The sequence below is a fragment of the Magallana gigas genome, chromosome 6 (genome assembly GCF_963853765.1).
Source record: "Magallana gigas chromosome 6, xbMagGiga1.1, whole genome shotgun sequence".
In the NCBI taxonomy this organism is placed as follows: Eukaryota; Metazoa; Mollusca; class Bivalvia; order Ostreida; family Ostreidae; genus Magallana; species Magallana gigas.
Genome location: NC_088858.1, coordinates 20,319,345 through 20,333,915, shown reverse-complemented (window position 1 = coordinate 20,333,915; position 14,571 = coordinate 20,319,345). Strand labels below are relative to the sequence as shown.

At 32.3% G+C, this 14,571-nt stretch overlaps 1 long non-coding RNA gene across 1 annotated transcript; it reads right to left on the bottom strand.

Annotated features, from left to right (window-relative positions):
- Positions 1–7,710: 7,710 nt before the first annotated feature.
- Positions 7,711–11,451, bottom strand: LOC136276445 (uncharacterized). Its single transcript, XR_010714887.1, has 4 exons — positions 11,367–11,451; positions 9,039–9,077; positions 8,635–8,693; positions 7,711–8,365 (listed from the first exon to the last, which is right to left on the bottom strand). It is a non-coding gene; the product is annotated as an uncharacterized lncRNA (long non-coding RNA).
- Positions 11,452–14,571: the final 3,120 nt, after the last annotated feature.

Below are 14,571 nucleotides of genomic sequence, written 5' to 3'. Positions count from 1 at the left end.
GGTAGGTTGCTTTCAGTTCGTGGGATGTATAGGGCTAATGGTGCAATTGTACTGTGAAGACACATAGTATAGTTGGTAAGGGTGTAAATAGCGTGAGCTCAGTATGTCGAAATATAGTGCCGATAGCCGGTTTGTTGCAACCACTATTGCAATAAAACCACTATTGAAATAAATTATTTCAATAGTGGTTGAGAATGCATTTCATTAGAAAAATCACTTTGCAACCACTATTGAAATAAAACCACTATTGAAATAAATTATTTCAATAGTGGTTGGGAATGTATTTCATTTAAAGAATCACTTTACAACCACTATTGAAATACAACCACTATTGAAATAATATATTCAAATAGTGTTCCGGGATGTATTCCATTTTGAAAATCAATTTACAGACACTGTTGAAGTACAACTATTATTAAAATTATTTTTCAATCGTAGCTTAGAATGAATTTCTTTATTAATATTACTTTGACAATTTATATTTTTTTCTTTACATTTCTCTTTCTAGAAACATATCATGTCCTATGATATTGTATATTATTTGCACAATAGTGAACATCTTGTAAATTGCCAGAACTTCTATTCAATCCCCCTGTGTCTTGAATAATTTCTTATTGATGATTATTATTATAAAATTAATATGACTATTAATATAAATTATTTCAATAGCGGTTGGGGGTGTACTTCACTACGACCACTATTGAAATATATTATTTCAATAGTGGTTAAGGATGCAATTCATTTCAACCACTATTGAAATAATTTATTTCAATAGTGGTTGGGGATACCTTTCATTTCAACCACTATTGAACTAAAGTATTTCAATAGTGGTTGATGATGCATTTCAGTTTTATGTCTATTATTATGTCTGTTTGTTACACTTTCCTTTCTGCTAGGGGAGTTTCTTAAGAAAAGAAGTATGTCTTATGAGATATTGAATTCAATTTTGATTATAATGTTCTTTGATTTACCTCTATATGGTCATGTTTCCCATACCATCTGTCATCTGGAACCGAAAGTGTTATGCACAGTCGGAATAATAGGCATTAGAATTACATCCTACCACAATTGAAATATTTTATTTCGATAATGGTTGTAATGAACCGCATCCTTAACCACAATTGAAATAAATTATTTCAATAGTGGTTGTTATGAAATGCAAACCTAACAACTATTGAAAATTTATTTCAATAGTGGTTATAATGAAACGTATACCCAACCACTATTGAAATAATTTATTTCATTCAATATTGGTCTTAATGAAGTACATCCTCAACCATTATTGAAAATATCTATCTTAATAGAGATGTTCTTTATTACATAAATCTATAATGATATATAAGCTATAAATTTTTTTTAATATGCAGGGGTTTTGAATAGAAGTTCTGGCAATTTACAACGTTGTATTCTAGTACAAATAATTTACAATTTCCATAAAACATGGTATATCTATAGAAAGAGAAAGGTAAAGAAAAGATATGAACACAATTTCATATGTTTATCTGCGGGGATTGGTTATTTCTGCACAACAGTGGACATCCTAAAATTAGTACATTTATATCATATATCGATTACTATTACCGTGAAATATGCAAGTCTTTAGTACCTTAATTGTGCATTTGAATTAGTTGTTAGATAAAAAGAAATGTATATGCATGTTTATTTGCAAGAATTGGTTATTTACTTCTACACAGTAGTGAAACTTGTAACCTAATTGTGTATTTGATATTATTCGTTAGATTTCTTGCATTTCAAAATAGTTTGAAAATATGATTTACAACTTCTTTCCTTCCAAATGTGTTACAATAGTGATTACATAGTTATATTATTTTATAAAGTAATTCATTCCCATTAACGATAAAAAAAATTTTAATAGTAGTTGAACTTCAATGGTGTCTGTAAAATAGTTTTTATCATGAAATACATCCTCAATCTCTATTAAAATCATTACTTCAATAGTGGCTGTATTTCAATAGTGATTGCAAAGTGATTTTTCTAATGAAATAAGTCCCCAACCACTATTGAAATAATTTATTTCAATAGTGGTTTTATTTCAATAGTGGTTGCAAGGTAATTTTTCTAATGAAATACATTCCCAACCACTATTGCAATAATTTATTTCAATAGTGGTTTTATTTCAATAGTGGTTGCAACAACCGGCCAATGTAATGAACTTAGTGCAAAAAAAAAATAATTTTTTTTTGGATGACTATGCACATCCAAATTTCTTCAATATTGTCGAGTTGCCTAGAAATGCACACACCACAGTCAAGGAATCACAACGGTAACCGGCCAATGTTATGAACTTAGTGCAAAAAAAAAGAATAACAATTTTTTTTTGGATGACTATGCACATCCGAATTTCTTCAATATTATCGTGTTGCCTAGAAATGTACGCACCACAGTCAAGGAATCACAACGGTAACCGGCCAATGTTATGAACTAAGTGCAAAGAAAAAAAAATAATTTTTTTTTTTCGATTGTATGCACCACAGTCAAGGAATCACAACCGGTAACCGGCCAATGTTATGAACTTAGTGCAAAAAAAAAAAAATAATTTTTTTTTTGGATGACTATGCACATCCGAATTTCTTCAATATTATCGTGTTGCCTAGAAATGTACGCACCACAGTCAAGGAATCACAACGGTAACCGGCCAATGTTATGAACTTAGTGCAAAAAAAAAACTTACAATTTTTTTTTTGGATGACTATGCACATCCGAATTTCTTCAATATTATCGTGTTGCCTAGAAATGTACGCACCACAGTCAAGGAACCACAACAGTAACCGGCCAATGTTACCGTTGTGGTAACCGGCCAATGTAATGAACTTAGTGCAAAAAAAAAAATTATTTTTTTTTGGATGACTATGCACATCCAAATTTCTTCAATATTGTCGAGTTGCCTAGAAATGCACACACCACAGTCAAGGAATCACAACGGTAACCGGCCAATGTTATGAACTTAGTGCAAAAAAAAAAAAATAATTTTTTTTTTGGATGACTACATGTATGCACATCCGAATTTCTTCAATATTATCGTGTTGCCTAGAAATATACGCACCAGTCAAGGAATCACAACGGTAACCGGCCAATGTTATGAACTTAGTGCAAAAAAAAATAATAATTTTTTTTTGGAAGACTATGCACATCCGAATTTCTTCAATATTATCGTGTTGCCTAGAAATGTACGCACCACAGTCAAGGAATCACAACGGTAACCGGCCAATGTTATGAACTTAGTGCAAAAAAAAAATTTACAATTTTTTTTTTGGATGACTATGCACATCCGAATTTCTTCAATATTGTCGAGTTGCCTAGAAATACACACACCACAGTCAAGGAATCACAACGGTAACCGGCCAATGTTATGAACTTAGTGCAAAAAAAAAAATAATGGTTTTTCTTTTTGGGAAGACTACATGTATGCACAATCGAATTTCTTCAATATTATCGTGTTGCCTAGAAATGTTCGCACCACAGTCAAGGAATCACAACGGTAACCGGCCAATGTTATGAACTTAGTGCAAAAAAAAAAAATAACATTTTTTTTTTTGGATGACTATGCACATCCGAATCTCTTCAATATTATCGTGTTGCCTAGAAATGTACGCACCACAGTCAAGGAACCACAACGGTAACCGGCCAATGTTACCGTTGTGGTAACCGGCCAATGTAATGAACTTAGTGCAAAAAAAAAAAAAAAAAAAAAAATTTTTTTGGATGACTATGCACATCCGAATTTCTTCAATATTATCGTGTTGCCTAGAAATGTACGCACCACAGTCAAGGAACACAACGGTAACCGGCCAATGTTATGAACTTAGTGCAAAAAAAAAAACTAACAATTTTTTTTTTGGATGACTATGCACATCCGAATTTCTTCAATATTGTCGAGTTGCCTAGAAATACACACACCACAGTCAAGGAATCACAACGGTAACCGGCCAATGTTATGAACTTAGTGCAAAAAAAAAATAATAATTTTTCTTTTTGGGATGACTACATGTATGCACATCCGAATTTCTTCAATATTATCGTGTTGCCTAGAAATGTACGCACCACAGTCAAGGAATCACAACGGTAACCGGCCAATGTTATGAACTTAGTGCAAAAAAAAAAAAAAAAAAAAAAAAATTTTTTTCTGGATGACTATGCACATCCGCATTTCTTCAATATTATCGTGTTGCCTAGAAATGTACGCACCACAGTCAAGGAATCACAACGGTAACCGGCCAATGTTATGAACTTAGTGCCAAAAAAAGAAAAAAATTATTTGTTTTTTCTATGACTATGCACATCCGAACTTCTTCAACACTATCTTGCTTAGAAATGTTCGCACCACAGTCAAGGAATCACAACGAACGGTAATCGGCCAGTGAAAATGAACTTAGTGCAAAAAAAAGAAAAAAAATATTTTTTCTTTTCTATGACTATGCACATCCGAATTTCTTCAGCAATATCTTGCATAGAAATGTACGCAACACAGTCAAGGAATCACAACGGTAATCGGCCAATGAAAATGAACTTAGTGCAAAAAAAAGAAAAAAAAAATTTTTTTTCTATGAATATGCACATCCGAATTTCTTCAACACTATCTTGCCTAGAAATGTACGCACCACAGTCAAGGAATCACAGCGGTAATCGGCCAATGAAAATGAACTTAGTGCCAACAAAATTTTTTTATTTTTTGGAGCTCCACCCACCGAAGTAGGCTCATAATGTTACGATAATGTTACGTTAACGCTCTCCTGTCCGTTGTGAGCTAGTAACACCGCCCTATATCGGTACACCGTGTTCATGTGCAGCAAGGTCTCAGACTTTAAATTTTATTGATCATCCTATTTTTTATGTTAAAAGATATGAAATATAACATAAAAAGAAAGCCTTGAAATCTGATTAAGAAACAAATGTTTCAAAACAATTGCACGGCCATCAACATCCCTGTCACCAGGGATGGAGCTCCACCCACCGAAGTAGGCTCACATGAACTTGAGTCGGACAGGTCTTCCCGATAATGACGGGGACATGTTACGTTAATGCTCTCCTGTCCGTTGTGAGCTAGTAACACCGCCCTATATCGGTACACAGTGTTCATATGCAGCAATGTCTCAGATTTCAATATTTAATTCGCTCTCAATATATATTTATATCATCATGTTTTAAATACTCGTACGCATATTTGATTGTTATACTTAGACTACTGAGCAATGTCGTCTCTGTTATCATAAGTTGGATACAGGAACATCTCTTTAAGGCCGTTTCTACAAAATATAAATTAAACAATTCAATAAATAGATTTCCAATTGTTAAAATCGAACTTAAACAGGCGCATGTTATTTATCTATAATAATACCCCCCCCCCCCCCAAACAAAAAAAACAAAACAAAACAAAAAAACAAACAAAAAAACAAATCCGTATATCTAAGTTTTATAATTTACAACCACAGTTTAGAGAATTTTTTTTATCTTAACATTACAAAATATGATTTACTTTCATTTAAATTATCCTTTGGTCTAATTTTAAGAAGAGAAGTGTGACTTACCTGACCGTCTGGTCCACCACAAAGTGATGAATTTGATTATTTTCAGTCTTTTTATACCCGTACGAGTGACTGTATAAAATCTTAATTCTGATTGGATAATAAGACAAAACTAAACCCAAAAATTGTTATACTACATCAGATTAAATCACCCGCTATCGAGATTAGACGCCTTTTTAGGTGTCTCGCTTGGATTCACTCGCTTCACTACATGTAGGTCATGAATAAGTGTGTGTCCGATGTTTTCTTTACTGTGGCACACATTTTATGAATTTTAAGGACAATTATGAACAAAACTTTGTAATGTATAGTTTGGAATAACGTTTTCACTGGTACGCCATATCACATTTATAAAATATATGTCATAAACTATTTACAGACTGCTCATATTTGTTTAATCATCATAATAATGCCACTATGAAATGACTGAAATGCTTTTAATTAGGCTTCTTCTTCGCTAGCCAAGGGTTTATGTACGATCCGCTTGTAAGGATTAAACAGACTGAAAATGAAACTATGTAAAAGCATGTTTGAAAAAAAAAATCCAATATGGCGTCATATTATTGATTTTTAAACCAGTTTAATCTTGTTCATTATGCTTGTCGTGACAAGTTTACCTGTACTCTATAAATAATTTCGTCCATTATGCTTGTCGTGACAAGTTTACCTGTACTCTATAAATAGATGTGAGGATATCAATCATAACAACACACATAGGGATCACCTGTGTTTCGCTTCACAGCGACTTAATCAAAAAAATGAGAGGTCACATTCAAGGAGTCTACAGTCAATGGGTAGTTCACAGTCAAGGGGAAGTCTACAGTCAAGGGGTAGTCTACAGTCAGGGGTAGTCTGCAGTCGGGGTGTAGTCTACAGTCAGGGGGTAGTCTGCAGTCGGGGTGTAGTCTACAGTCAAGGGGTAGTCTACAGTCAGGGGTAGTCTGCAGTCGGGGTGTAGTCTACAGTCAGGAGGTAGTCAACAGTCAGGGGGTAGTCTACACTCAGGGGTAGTCTACAGTCAGGGGCTTATTCACAGTCTTGGATAGGGGTGAAGGACATCTGTTACAGAATCGACTGCGTCATAATCATATCAATTCGAAATTATGTAATTACTGATTACTAATCGAATTAATTGACCCTTGTTTCAGTTTTAATTGATAATTCATAATCAATCGATTTGTTAATTTATCTCATTAGATGACGTCATAGGTATCCTCACACCCTGGAAGGATAATCAATCAATTTGTAAATTAAACTCATTAGATGACGTCATAAGTATCCCCAAACCCTGGGATGATACAAGGAGGATACTCCATAGTAACTCTATGGGAGGACACTGGTCCAGAACCCATAGTTTTCCCCTACTAGTCACAACGGTAATCGGCCAATGAAAATGAACTTGGTGCTAACAAAAAAAAAATATTTTTTTTTTCTTCTATGAATATGCACATCCGACTTTCCTCAACATTATCTTGCCTAGAAATGTACGCACCACAGCCAAGGAATCACAACGGTAATCGGCCAATGAAAATGAACTTAGTGCCAATAAAAAAAAAATATTTTATTTTCTTCTATGAATATGCACATCCGACTTTCCTCAACATTATCTTGCCTAGAAATATACGCACTGCAGTCAAGGAATCACAACGGTAATCGGCCAATGAAAATGAACTTAGTGCCAAAAAAAAAATATCTTTTTTTCTATGAATATGCACATCCGAATTTCTTTAACATTGTCTTGCCTAGAAATGTACGCACCACAGTCAAGGAATCACAACGGTAATCGGCCAATGAAAATGAACTTAGTGCCAACAAAAAAAAAATTTTTTTTTTCTATGAATATGCACATCCGACTTTCCTCAACATTATCTTGCCTAGAAATGTACGCACCACAGTCATGGAATCACAACGGTAATCGGCCAATGAAAATGAACTTAGTGCCAACAAAAAAAAATTATTTTTTTTTCTTCTATGAATGTGCACATCCGACTTTCCTCAACATTATCTTGCCTAGAAATGTACGCACCAAAGTCAAGGAATCACAACGGTAATCGGCCAATGAAAATGAACTTAGTGCCAAAAAAAAAATTATTTTGTTTTTCTATGAATATGCACATCCGAATTTCATCAACGTTATCTTGCCTAAAAATGTACGCACCACAGTCAAGGAATCACAACGGTAATCGGCCAATCAAAATGAACTTAGTGCTCAAAAAAAGAAGAAAAATAATTTGTTTTTCTATGAATATGCACAACCGAATTTCTTCGAGTGTTGGGTGCTATTGTCATTTCCATCATTTTCTTCCAATGATTCCATTTCTTTTCCTTCTTTCTCGTTTGGACTCATATCGTGGTCACTTTTGTTTTTCTCTGCTTCTTCTAAACTTAAGCGTTGGGTGCCATTGTCATTTCCATCATTTTCTTCCAATGATTCCATTTCTTTTCCTTATTTTTCGTTTGGACTCATATCGTGGTCACTTTTGTTTTTCTCTGCTTCTTCTAAACTTAAGCGTTGGGTGCTATTGTCATTTCCATCATTTTCTTCCAATGATTCCATTTCTTTTCCTTCTTTCTCGTTTGGACTCATATCGTGGTCACTTGTTTTTCTCTGCTTCTTCTAAACTTAAGCGTTGGGCGCTATCCTCTCTGTCATCTTGGCTAGGTGTTCCAGAATCGTCAGTTCTCTCTGGTTTCTCATTTTGTTTGTTGGTGTTACTGTTACTCATTTTCATTTTTCTATTTCCCGTCTTTTTATTTTTTTTTAATTTCAAATGTTCGTGTTCCTCCAATCTTTCAAGTTAAGTTGTGATTATCAGGAAATTCTAAAATGTAATTATTCAAATTACATTGACAAATTGACAGAAATTACATTAGCTATAAGTTACCACAAATGCATTGTACGTTTCATAAAAAATCAATTACAGTGCGTACTGTAAAGACATTTAATCTTTGAGATTTACAGACACAATCCAAGTAGTGTACCTTTAATTACAAAAATACACTTTGGTATTGACAATGCAATTAAAATAAAACCAGCGACAAAACATTTACACTGATAAGTAAAATAAAAGTTCATATAAAATTTACATACCACAAGATGCTACGGATATCGACTGGATAGTGTTCTCTGGAAACGGTATACTGCTCTAACTTAATTAGAATTAGAGGTAACTTATATTATATACATACATGTAGCTTAAATATAATTGGTTAATTTAATAAATGAACCAATGGAATTACAGATAGGAGGAACTCAATTCACTTGCGCAGTAAAACTTTGACTGATATCCTACTGTACGCCCCTGTACCATTAATTTGAAAAATAAAATCTTTCTCAAAATCTTGTATGGTGTTTTCTTATTCATTTTTATTATGATAAATATAGCATTAACACTATGTACATAGAGAAGAATGCACCAGGTCTTCCAGGGTGACCAATCCAATAAATAAAATCATTTTTATATAAATTTAAAAAAAAAATCTAGGGAATCTTACCTTATAAGCTCTCACTTTGTGTAACTCTTCAACTCTTCACTAAAAGTAAAAGTAAAGTCTTTACAGTAAATCAAAACGAAAGTAAAAACACTCCCAAATTTTAAAATTACTAGGAACACAAAATGAAACTGAAAGTAATTTACGGTCGTATTTAAACCTCTGGTTCGTCGGAATTTATTTTATTTTCTAAAAATTAAGATTCATGAGTTAAGCATTAGCGGTACAAACTTATCCAGGTATACGTGTGATTAACAACTGCGATTCAAATTGTAATGCAAAAGTATCATATTCAACCAGGTTTTTTTCTTTGTTAATAAACAACTTACTTTTTGAATTAAGATATTCTATTATATGCAATTCTGTTAAACTTCTTACTATTATATAGCTTGTTATGTTAAATTGTCAGGTTCAATCTAAAATATGTGCTTGAAATAAACATCGAGTTATTTGCAATTTAGTGCTTTGAGGGTTGAAACTTAGCCAGTGACACAGTTTAAGTACATAACAAAAACATATTTAAAATGTGTCATGCATCGTTAAAAAAATAAGTATGCATTATATGCTTTAAGGAAGTTGATTGCTTAATCTGTTTTTACTTGTATTTCCGTGTCGACTCTCTTTATTGCGACCCCCAACAAAATTACTTGCACATTGCAGGAAAAATCGATATTTTTTTAAGTTGCATTAAAAACGCAACCATACCTTTTAATTGTTAGTAAAACATTTTGATCGTGCACTTGATTTCAAGTTTTGAACTAAACTTTTTTAGCGACTCATGTCTTTCGCTGCATTACAAACTGATTGATATATATATGTAACCGAACAGAAAGGAGGCAGTTGATAGTTTCAGTCGATTTATTAAATAGATAAATAAAGCATTGACCTAAAACAAAACAAATAATACATTAGACATAAAATACAGTTTTAAAAGTACATTTGATATGTTTTGTTTCTGAAATCTTTGACAAAAAGCAACCGTTACTCCAGTATTCATTTATAATATAAAAACATGTTTTGTAACAATTTTACATTTGAACTTACAAACAAGTTTTAGAAATTACTATGACAAGTTTAACTGCAAAAATACGATAAAGTATACACTTTGCAATTAAAATAAAATGCCCTAGCTAATCACTATCATGGTAAGTAAAGAAATATATAAGTCAATATAATATTAACATACCACAAGATGCAGCAGATACACGCTTGATTGACCGACGATGTTGAAAATGAAATACTGCCTAATTTTACTTAGTTTGAACGGTTACTTATATCAAATAGAGATTTGAATTTATTGGATAATGAAAATAAGAAAGACCAATGAAATTAGAGAACCAAGGAAAAACGAAAGCCTTTACTCAGCCAACTCAATCCAGTTGCGCAGTGTAACTGGCAGTTATTTAAAATTTAAAACTGTTTCACAAAAAACGGATAATGAAATAGATAAAACGAATTAATACATATAGAAATATGTTTGATCAATACATGATCAACACATATAATTATCACGCTGGTTTATAATAATAGATATTGAACTCAAATTTCAAGAGGCTTTTTAAAAATGTTTATGCAATTAAACGTTTATTTTATCTTCGAAGAGTACTCAACTGATCGTTTGGTTATATCATTATTTATTACCTGCAAAACTCGGTCGATATGTTGCTAGTGTCAACGATCAACAAAGTCAATTTAATGTTCTGCGTGCTAATGTTTATTTAATGCAATTTTCATGCTATTTAACATTTTGGCAGAAAGACAAAGATTTTGCATTGATGATCAAATGATACAGTTAAACATTATAGGAACATATAATGCGATTTTTTTCATATCAACAAATATTGCCTAAGCTAGCCGAGTCTCTGGGATATTTTATTTTAAACAACCAATTTCTATGAAATATGAAGGATAAAAGTAACAAATCTCGGAGTTTTGTCCATTTTTGACTAATGAAATATATCTAGATTGCCTACAGTCTCGCCAAAAACGACATTAAACAAGCTCTTGGCCTCCTCTTTAAAATGATGTCAAATTGAATATAGGTACCGGGATTACTTTTCCCCTGATTGAATATGTCAAAATGTCAAAATATTATTTATTTTATTTTCTACATAATTCCTTTAAAGCTGTAAAATACGGGGAAAATTTCATCAAATCAATTATGACGTCATAATGGTTCTAGCACCAAAAAGTCAGTCTGGAATCATTTACTAGATCTTGACCTTAACTGATTGAATATTTAAAAAACCATAAAAATAAATCATGCGACTTTATCAAATTATGTTTTGTTTATTTCTAACTTTTAAAGATGAACAACACAAACTTTCTTACCGCATTGACGCTTTACTCTCAAATTGTTTAGAAGCGTGTATTTATTACTATTTAAATAGGAATTCAAAAAGAAAGCAAAATTCCGGGAACTCAAAACGAAAGTAAACAAAACGTTGATAAAGGTCAACCAAAAACAGTGCAAAAAAATATATGCACTTTTTTCTACCATTTTATATCCAAATTGTAGACCGTTATATATAATTTTGGTTCAAAATTATAACATATAATTAGAATACACACGTACATTTAACATATTTGACATGAATTTTCTATGAGGTGACACAGATGGCCCGCGCGAAGTCATACAACTTTGACGAGCTTTAAAATACGTTTGATCTCAGTCTCTCTTTTTCCACTGTGTGCTCTGTTTGGTGAAGTGAGACTAAGACATCCCCATAGCCTACTATATTTTATTTGGATACCTAAATAAACAATATTGATGGGATGCTTGTTAACATGTTGCAGATATAGGATCAAATTATTATATTCTCACTAGTGAACCTTGTATAAGAGGAATGCAAATTGTCTGCACGGCATGTCTATCATGACACGGTCGTTACAAGACCACGTTCATTCCGTAATCATGGTACAAACTTGTTTTCAAAATATGTTTAAAAATTAGGTCGAAAGACAATAGTAACATATCATGTACCACATGGATTTTTTACCCACCCTATTCCACACACAAAACATATACAACGACAATTTCCTCTTTCAAATATTTTCAAGATTGTTTATGGTAGTTTGTAAATGTATTTTTTTTCCTGACTCCAACACAAATTCATTTTGCTTGGGTCTTTTTTTTTAAATTCTTGGAAATGTTGGTCATTCGGTCATGAAAAACAACCCATTATAAGATATCCAGAGCGTTTTCTAAAATTGCTCAAGTCGTTTCATAAAAAATCGTTTCATAACAAGATAACAATGCACCAATGGTTATGATTTCCGGGATATCAAACCGAAAGTACACTAACATTCACAATCAAAGAACTGAAAGTACTGATACGAGTTGATGGTATTAAACCAATCGCAACTTCTCGGGACTTTCCGGCAGGCTTGGAAAAACACCTCGAATGTATTACCTAGGCGTACATGACAACCCCCCCCCCCCCACCTTTTATAAAACTTGGCGGGCGAAGCCCCCGGAAAATATGATTATTCTTGGGGAATATTTCCAAACATTCATGCAATGAAAGTTTTAATACACCGAACAACAGATGATTATACAAAATATGCCGATTTCTAATTTTCTAATAATTTTTCGACTTGTCGAAAGCAATAACGTCGTGAATGTTTGTTTGGTTTTTTTTAAATCTCTCTTTTCTTTCATACAGTCGAATCAATTACAATTATAGTAAAATGGTTTTCATGGCTTAAAGATAATTTATTTGATGAGATATTTTTTATTTAATCATATTTGTCAACATCTTATACTCATATTGGTTTTTATTTTATACCTTTTGAATGAAGATCCCCAGATTTTCGGATAGGTGAGGCATGATATTTATTCCCCGGGATGACGCGTTATATAGAATAATCCTATTTAGGTATAATAACCCTAAAACAAACAGGCACTATTTATATACTGTCGCTCCTTCGCCTTCGCAACTTTACACTTCGCATTTTAATGTGTGGAGCTCTTTATTGTTTAAAGATAATTTTAGCTATTAAACTCTTGAGAAAATATTTGCAATTAACAATCTAAACACTTTGTTGCATAATGAAATTCAAACGTTTCTGGGTTTAACCATTGTTACATGTAGTACGGTATTATGATTGCTTGATCTAGATGTTTTGCGGCTTTTAATTATGTGGTAACAGTAAATTGATATGAACATGGAGAGCCTCCAAAGAAGTTTTAACACCTTTGACTGATTAAATTATTCTAATATACAATTATATATATATTTTAACATCGGATTATATATATAGTTACACATTTTTATATGATGAATTACGATGTATTTCATATTAATATTTACTCATTATATTTACTCATATTATAATATTTTGTATAAATGAAATAATATTCCTTCACAATGATTTAGAGATAACACCTGGATGAAACAACAAAACTAAGCAAAATTAATAATTTTTTTTTTATTTTCATTGTTTTCAACTGCACACATGAATACATAACACATACATAAAAAATATCGTATACAAACATGAATAAATAAGTTATCTCAACACAAACACAAAGTAGGATCTCAAGTACAAGTGCACCATTTGGGGCAGTATTCAGACTTTAATATAGATTTTACATGAAATATACTTTTACATGAGTTTGGTATGCATCAGCACCGAAGGTCTGATTCCAACTGACTATAATTTACAATTCAGAATAATATATAATGAACAATTGAAACAACACAATGAAGGATTAACATAAGAAGTACAGATGTAAGTAAATAAATTATCAAACAGCTATTGAGTAACTCGGGACATTTAAGCAGCATGTACATAAAAGGATTAATATTAATATAAATAATATAAGATGAAAGAAGCTTAAGTGTCAATAAACATAAACAGAAGTCAATTAAAAGATTAGCTGTCCATCACTGATTGTGCCTCAGGTGGGATTAATGCTGCGCGGAATTTATAACGTTTATAAAACAGTTGTCGAAATAGATGAAAAGTTTTTGTAACAATTAACACAAAGTCCGAAAAACATAATTTACACAATAATTAATAATAGTCCGAAAGATTGAATTTCACACCGTGACACCTGTCTTGTGACATGGTTACCTATGTTACTTACAGACTTTTTAATTAAATACACTGATACAAAAGCAGTTCATTTTTTCTTGTACTGTTGACAACACAATTTTAATGGTTTATTTCTTTTAATTGTAACTGTCCAACAAGTTATCAATCTGGTTTATAATTTTTTCAACAGAATCTTCAGAAGCTTGAGACACCACCGAACGGGGGGTCCCGGGGCGTTCCCCCTGGCTGCTTGAGGCATGTTGCCGAAGGCCTTCAACTTTTTCTTTATCTAAATCCATTATATCCCATCTATCTTTAGACAGTTTAGTTTCATCAGGATATTGATTCATGAATACAACTACTTTCATCACTCTTTCATAGACTTTTCTTCTGCATTCATTTTTTGTGCTTGTGAAACATCCATTCTTTATTTCTTCCATGACTCCATAGTTTACATAGTCAAGACTGCTTCTTACCAAATCAAATACTACAAACT